The sequence below is a fragment of the Lasioglossum baleicum genome, unplaced genomic scaffold (assembly GCF_051020765.1).
Source record: "Lasioglossum baleicum unplaced genomic scaffold, iyLasBale1 scaffold0057, whole genome shotgun sequence".
NCBI lineage: Eukaryota > Metazoa > Arthropoda > Insecta > Hymenoptera > Halictidae > Lasioglossum > Lasioglossum baleicum.
Window position 1 is genome coordinate 947,501 of NW_027469117.1, and position 8,323 is coordinate 955,823.

An 8,323-nucleotide genomic window follows, 5' to 3' on the forward strand; every position below is an offset into this window, starting at 1 on the left:
TCAAGGCCCTTCTCCTGGCAGACCGCACGGTACTCCCTCCTCTCTGTCTCATATAAGGGGCAGTGGAACATCACATGCATTGGGGACTCACCCGCGGCCCCGCAGAGGCAGCCGGGGTCATCGGACAACCCTCTCTCATGCAGCTTCTCAGCGAAATCCCCATGCCCTGACAGGAACTGGACGACGTAGTGTTCTAGGAACATCCACTTCATGAGAAGCCTGTCCAGCACGTTGGGGAAGAGTCCATGAGTGTGTCTGCCGGTCGTGGATTCGTCCCACCTGGTCTGCCACTCTCGCAGCAGATACTCAATCACCTCACTGTTGAGGTCCATGTCCGAACGCCCACCATCGAAGTCCTCCGGGAAGCTATAGCCATTGATGTCGAAGCTTCTCCCTCTAGAAGCCTTGTATCGGATGTCCAGGCGTCGCATATGCAGGTCAATCGGGGGGGCGCCTGCGACGATGAGGAGGGCGTCCGTGGCGACAGTTCTGTACGCTCTAGTTACACGCAGAAGCGCCTGCCTCTGCGCCGCTTGCAAGGCTTTAAGGCCAGTTCCGGTCATCAGATCCATCCAAGCCGGAGCCGCGTATGCAACGATAGGGAGGAACAGTCCGGTGTACAAAGTCCGCAGTGCCTTGTGTCTAAGTCCCCATGTGCGTCGCGCCACCGCAGCGAGAGCGTTGATCTTTTGCAAGCCCTTATCCTTCACCTTCTTGATGTGGGTATTAATCTTCATGCCTGTGTCGAAGTGTACCCCCAAGTACCTCACGCACTCGGCCATGCGGACCTGTTTTCCTTGGACTCTAACCGCTGGTGGTCTGCTCCTCGCAAACGATCCCCTCAGCATGATCATCTCGGTCTTCTCTCCAGCCAGAGAAAGTTTCTCCCGAGAACACCAACCCTCAATCGTCGCGATCGCCGCACGCGCCCTTCCCTCAATCTCGGCTCTGGTGTTACCAGCGATGAGCAGCGAGAGATCATCAGCATACGCGAAGACCTCGTGTCCATCCCTCTCCAAGGTCATCAGGAGGTCGTCGAACACCAGGTTCCAGAAAGGGGGAGCCGCCACGGAGCCCTGCGGGCAACCCCTCGTTACGCCCTTCTCCACTCTTCCGCTCCTACCGACAAGTATGACCCGTCTGTCAGACAGGTAGTCGGATACCAGGGAATACAAGTTCCCGGGACAGTTCCTCTCCCTGAGGTAATGCATAATGCTTGGCCACCAGACGTTATCGAAAGCGCCAGCAATGTCGAACATGATCGCGAGTACATACTTGCGATCGGAGGTCTCAACACACCTTCGCATCTCAACTATCGCGTCCACCGTTGACCTGCCCCTACGGAACCCGAACTGCCGCTGTGCTGCATACCCCGGCATCATGAAAGTCTCCTCTAGTCTCCCGACCATGAGCCTCTCGAGGGACTTCCCGATCACTGACAGGAGGCATATCGGGCGATAGGATTTCGCAAGCGCCTCATCCCTGTCCGTGCCCTTAAGCAACGCGCGCACTGAGCCAACCTTCCAGACCGCGGGGAAGCACCCGAACTCCAGACAGGCGTTGAACAACTTCAAGAACTCGGCACGGAGGACGCCATATGAGGCCTTGTAAACGATAACCTCGATGAGATCGGGTCCCGGGGCCTTGCCGTTCCGGAGGGAGGCGACGGCCTCCCCGATCTCGGCGTCGGCGAACCTCGAGACATCCGGCGCCGTCGGAGGCGGCGCGAGGCGAGAGTTTCTCCTTTCAATCTGCTCCTCCGTGCTGTCAGGGGTGTCATCCGGAACAAGGGCGTTCAGGAGCTCCAGGGCGGAGTCCTCCCATGTGATCGGGCGGTCCGCGCCTACGCATCTCGTAGACAGCGCCATTTCCGGGCTGCACTTTCTCATACACGCCCTGTACACCAACCCCCACGGGTTTTCATTGCCCTCGTTGGTCACGAATTTCTGCCAGTCGGTCGTCTTGGCACGGTGGATCTCAGCCGTGTACCTGCGTCTAATCAGGAGGTATTCATTCCTCCGGGCGATCTTTCGCACCGGGTCCGTCTCAACCTGGAAGGCCTTTCTGGTCTTGTAGGTTTTCTTCTTCAGGGCCGTGAGATCTCGCGTCCACCATGGGACAGATCTATCATGTCGCTGCTTCCGCTGCAGGACAGCGTCGCAGGCAGACACGATGCAGTCCTGAATTAAGGCCGCCGCCACCTCCACCTCATCCTTGCTCCTCGGACCAAAATCCCGCAATCTGAGTCCCCTGATCTGCTGGAGGACATCCTGGAATCTCGACCAGTCCACTTCGGTCGTTCGGTAACGCTGGTGCAGCGCCGGTTCTCGGGTTCCGGTGGCCCCCGCTCGATCCGGGAATCCGACGCAGAAGGAGATAGGGTTGTGGTCACTCGTCGTCCATCCCTCATGCACAGCCCAGTCGCGGATGAGTCCGGCCGCCGCCTCCGTGGCCATAGTGACGTCGATGTTCGATTTTCCACAGTGGTTTCGGAAGGTGGGGGGGTTGTCTGGGCTATTGAGCACCACCAGGTTCTCCGACGCTATCGTTTCCTCCAGCATCACACCCCGACTGTCCAGAATCCCACTGTGCCACATGGGGGATTTAGCGTTCACGTCAGCCGCTATGATCAACCTCTGGCCGCGCAGTTCATGGCAGATGTCATGTATCAGGCTGAGATAGCGGTCGATGTCATGCGAGAACCTAAAGTAGATGCTGGCCAGATATATCCTTCCAGCAGCGCCCGAGATCTCAACACATGTACAGTACTCACTGGACAGGCGAGCAAGCTTCAGAACGTTGAGCCCTGGGTTACGTACGGCTATTGCCGCCATCACGTGAGACTGTGGTTTTCCCCCGGTGACAGTGAGACAGCCCCTGAGTCCCAGAAGTCGACCTCTGACATTGTATGGTTCCTGCATTAGCAAGATGTCAATGTCCTCGTCGTTCATCACTCTCCGCATCTCCAGCGAGACGTTGTGCGATCCCCGCATGTTATGTTGCGCGATTTTTAGCTCCCGGCCATTTATGGTGATATTATTGGCCATAGTCGGTTCTAGAAAGGACCTGGTTGATCGCGGCTTTGTATGCGGGACATTCATTGCTCTTCACGGAGTGGTGGTGGTCTCTTCCAAACCTCTGGCAGTTCGAGCAGACTGCCAATGAGCTTTTGTTTGGGCAGTCCTTGAAGCTGTGCCCCGCGGTTCCACAGTGTCCGCACGTCTCCTTTTCCGCTCGGCAGTACTTAGATGTGTGTCCGAATGCCTGACATTTGTAGCATCGTGTGGCAGCAATGTAATCTTGCGCATTGCAACGGCTCCAGCCGATGTACAATGATTCCTTTTTGAGCAGATAATTTCTAGCTTCGTTTGAGACCTCAAGGATGGTGTTACATGTTTCTTTGTTTTTGTCCCCGGATTTGAAAGCAACCCTCATTTGTTGTCTCATTCGTGTTCTTCCTTCCTGATCCACGTTCTGCTCAACGATGGTGTCCAGCAGAGTCTCATCCGTGAGCATCCTTGGGGTGTTGTACAGGATGACCCGTGGGCTCTTTTTCTGAGGTGCGCCAACCACCAGTCCAGCTTCCCTGAGTTTCTCATTACCCAGGAGTGCAGTCACGTCGCTCGTTTTGGCCGTCTCGACAATAATTCCGTTCCCCTGGATTCCCCGTACGCCCACCACTTGAAGTCCATCACGTGCCGGGGATATGAGTTTCTGAAAAAAAAGGGACAGAGGGAATCTCGTTAATCCAAACACGCGCATCGCAAACATATCCGGGGACGATCTACCTAACAGTACAGACCAAAACTGACTCCCGCCGTTTACCCGCACGACCGATAGAACACGATTAGTACACGTCGAAATATAACTCGGAACATTATTTCTCAATAACTCGATAAATACTCATCCGAGCGCTTTCATACTTGATATTTGTCTTCAAAATGCTTTACCACACGATGATCTAATATTTATAATTGTCCGAGTAAGCCGGAAAGATAAGTTTACTCTTGGCGGTCGGAGCAATATTTCACAAAAACTGGAGCAATACGCGTTCGAGAGCTTTGAAACTCGAGAAATATTGATGACAAGCGGTATCGTGCGTGGATATAACGATTAAAGTCGTGCGGGAGCTCGGGGAGAAAAGTTTACTCTTGGCGGTTGGACTTAGAAAAATTTCGCTCGAGCTCCTTCGCACGGCGATCCGACGCGCCTCGGCGCGCGAACGATTCGTTCGAGCGGCCGAGCAAGCGATGCGCTCCGAACATTATTCTCAGTTTATTCGATAAATACTCATCCGAGCGCTTTCATACTTGATATTTGTCTTCAAAATGCTTTACCACACGATGATCTAATATTTATAATTGTCCGAGTAAGCCGGAAAGATAAGTTTACTCTTGGCGGTCGGAGCAATATTTCACAAAAACTGGAGCAATACGCGTCCGAGAGCATTGAAACTCGAGAAATATTGATGACAAGCGGTATCGTGCGTGGATATAACGATTAAAGTCGTGCGGGAGCTCGGGGAGAAAAGTTTACTCTTGGCGGTTGGACTTAGAAAAATTTCGCTCGAGCTCCTTCGCACGGCGATCCGACGCGCCTCGGCGCGCGAACGATTCGTTCGAGCGGCCGAGCAAGCGATGCGCTCCGAACATTATTCTCAGTTTATTCGATAAATACTCATCCGAGCGCTTTCATACTTGATATTTGTCTTCAAAATGCTTTACCACACGATGATCTAATATTTATAATTGTCCGAGTAAGCCGGAAAGATAAGTTTACTCTTGGCGGTCGGAGCAATATTTCACAAAAACTGGAGCAATACGCGTCCGAGAGCATTGAAACTCGAGAAATATTGATGACAAGCGGTATCGTGCGTGGATATAACGATTAAAGTCGTGCGGGAGCTCGGGGAGAAAAGTTTACTCTTGGCGGTTGGACTTAGAAAAATTTCGCTCGAGCTCCTTCGCACGGCGATTCGACGCGTCTCGGCGCGCGAACGATTCGTTCGAGCGGCCGAGCAAGCGATGCGCTCCGAACATTATTCTCAGTTTATTCGATAAATACTCATCCGAGCGCTTTCATACTTGATATTTGTTTTCATTATGCTTTACCACACGATGATCTAATATTTATAATTGTCCGAGTAAGCCGGAAAGATAAGTTTACTCTTGGCGGTCGGAGCAATATTTCTCAAAAACTGAAGCAATACGCGTCCGAGAGCTTTGAAACTCGAGAAATATTGATGACAAGCGGTATCGTGCGTGGATATAACGATTAAAGTCGTGCGGGAGCTCGGAGAGAAAAGTTTACTCTTGGCGGTTGGACTTAGAAAAATTTCGCTCGAGCTCCTTCGCAGGGCGATCCGACGCGCCTCGGCGCGCGAACGATTCGTTCGAGCGGCCGAGCAAGCGATGCGCTCCGAACATTATTCTCAGTTTATTCGATAAATACTCATCCGAGCGCTTTCGTACTTGATATTTGTCTTCGAAATGCTTTACCACACGATGATCTAATATTTATAATTGTCCGAGTCAACCGGAAAGATAAGTTTACTCTTGGCGGTCGGAGCAATATTTCTCAAAAACTCGAGCAATACGCGTCCGAGAGCTTTGAATCTCGAGAAATATTGATGACAAGCGGTATCGTGCGTGGATATAACGATTAAAGTCTTGCGGGAGCTCGGGGAGAAAAGTTTACTCTTGGCGGTTGGACTTAGAAAAATTTCGCTCGAGCTCCTTCGCACGGCGATACGACGCGCCTCGGCGCGCGAACGATTCGTTCGAGCGGCCGAGCAAGCGATGCGCTCCGAACATTATTCTCAGTTTATTCGATAAATACTCATCCGAGCGCTTTCATACTTGATATTTGTCTTCCAAATGCTTTACCACACGATGATCTAATATTTATAATTGTCCGAGTAAGCCGGAAAGATAAGTTTACTCTTGGCGGTCGGAGCAATATTTCTCAAAAACTCGAGCAATACGCGTCCGAGAGCTTTGAAACTCGAGAAATATTGATGACAAGCGGTATCGTGCGTGGATATAACGATTAAAGTCGTGCGGGAGCTCGGAGAGAAAAGTTTACTCTTGGCGGTTGGACTTAGAAAAATTTCGCTCGAGCTCCTTCGCAGGGCGATCCGACGCGCCTCGGCGCGCGAACGATTCGTTCGAGCGGCCGAGCAAGCGATGCGCTCCGAACATTATTCTCAGTTTATTCGATAAATACTCATCCGAGCGCTTTCATACTTGATATTTGTCTTCGAAATGCTTTACCACACGATGATCTAATATTTATAATTGTCCGAGTAAGCCGGAAAGATAAGTTTACTCTTGGCGGTCGGAGCAATATTTCTCAAAAACTCGAGCAATACGCGTCCGAGAGCTTTGAAACTCGAGAAATATTGATGACAAGCGGTATCGTGCGTGGATATAACGATTAAAGTCGTGCGGGAGCTCGGAGAGAAAAGTTTACTCTTGGCGGTTGGACTTAGAAAAATTTCGCTCGAGCTCCTTCGCACGGCGATCCGACGCGCCTCGGCGCGCGAACGATTCGTTCGAGCGGCCGAGCAAGCGATGCGCTCCGAACATTATTCTCAGTTTATTCGATAAATACTCAGCCGAGCGCTTTCATACTTGATATTTGTCTTCGAAATGCTTTACCACACGATGATCTAATATTTATAATTGTCCGAGTAAGCCGGAAAGATAAGTTTACTCTTGGCGGTCGGAGCAATATTTCACAAAAACTGGAGCAATACGCGTCCGAGAGCTTTGAAACTCGAGAAATATTGATGACAAGCGGTATCGTGCGTGGATATAACGATTAAACTCGTGCGAGAGCTCGGGGAGAAAAGTTTACTCTTGGCGGTTGGACTTAGAAAAATTTCGCTCGAGCTCCTTCGCACGGCGATCCGACGCGCCTCGGCGCGCGAACGATTCGTTCGAGCGGCCGAGCAAGCGATGCGCTCCGAACATTATTCTCAGTTTATTCGATAAATACTCATCCGAGCGCTTTCATACTTGATATTTGTCTTCGAAATGCTTTACCACACGATGATCTAATATTTATAATTGTCCGAGTAAGCCGGAAAGATAAGTTTACTCTTGGCGGTCGGAGCAATATTTCTCAAAAACTCGAGCAATACGCGTCCGAGAGCTTTGAAACTCGAGAAATATTGATGACAAGCGGTATCGTGCGTGGATATAACGATTAAAGTCGTGCGGGAGCTCGGAGAGAAAAGTTTACTCTTGGCGGTTGGACTTAGAAAAATTTCGCTCGAGCTCCTTCGCAGGGCGATCCGACGCGCCTCGGCGCGCGAACGATTCGTTCGAGCGGCCGAGCAAGCGATGCGCTCCGAACATTATTCTCAGTTTATTCGATAAATACTCATCCGAGCGCTTTCATACTTGATATTTGTCTTCGAAATGCTTTACCACACGATGATCTAATATTTATAATTGTCCGAGTAAGCCGGAAAGATAAGTTTACTCTTGGCGGTCGGAGCAATATTTCACAAAAACTGGAGCAATACGCGTCCGAGAGCATTGAAACTCGAGAAATATTGATGACAAGCGGTATCGTGCGTGGATATAACGATTAAAGTCGTGCGGGAGCTCGGGGAGAAAAGTTTACTCTTGGCGGTTGGACTTAGAAAAATTTCGCTCGAGCTCCTTCGCACGGCGATCCGACGCGCCTCGGCGCGCGAACGATTCGTTCGAGCGGCCGAGCAAGCGATGCGCTCCGAACATTATTCTCAGTTTATTCGATAAATACTCATCCGAGCGCTTTCATACTTGATATTTGTCTTCAAAATGCTTTACCACACGATGATCTAATATTTATAATTGTCCGAGTAAGCCGGAAAGATAAGTTTACTCTTGGCGGTCGGAGCAATATTTCACAAAAACTGGAGCAATACGCGTCCGAGAGCATTGAAACTCGAGAAATATTGATGACAAGCGGTATCGTGCGTGGATATAACGATTAAAGTCGTGCGGGAGCTCGGGGAGAAAAGTTTACTCTTGGCGGTTGGACTTAGAAAAATTTCGCTCGAGCTCCTTCGCACGGCGATCCGACGCGCCTCGGCGCGCGAACGATTCGTTCGAGCGGCCGAGCAAGCGATGCGCTCCGAACATTATTCTCAGTTTATTCGATAAATACTCATCCGAGCGCTTTCATACTTGATATTTGTTTTCATTATGCTTTACCACACGATGATCTAATATTTATAATTGTCCGAGTAAGCCGGAAAGATAAGTTTACTCTTGGCGGTCGGAGCAATATTTCACAAAAACTGGAGCAATACGCGTCCGAGAGCTTTGAA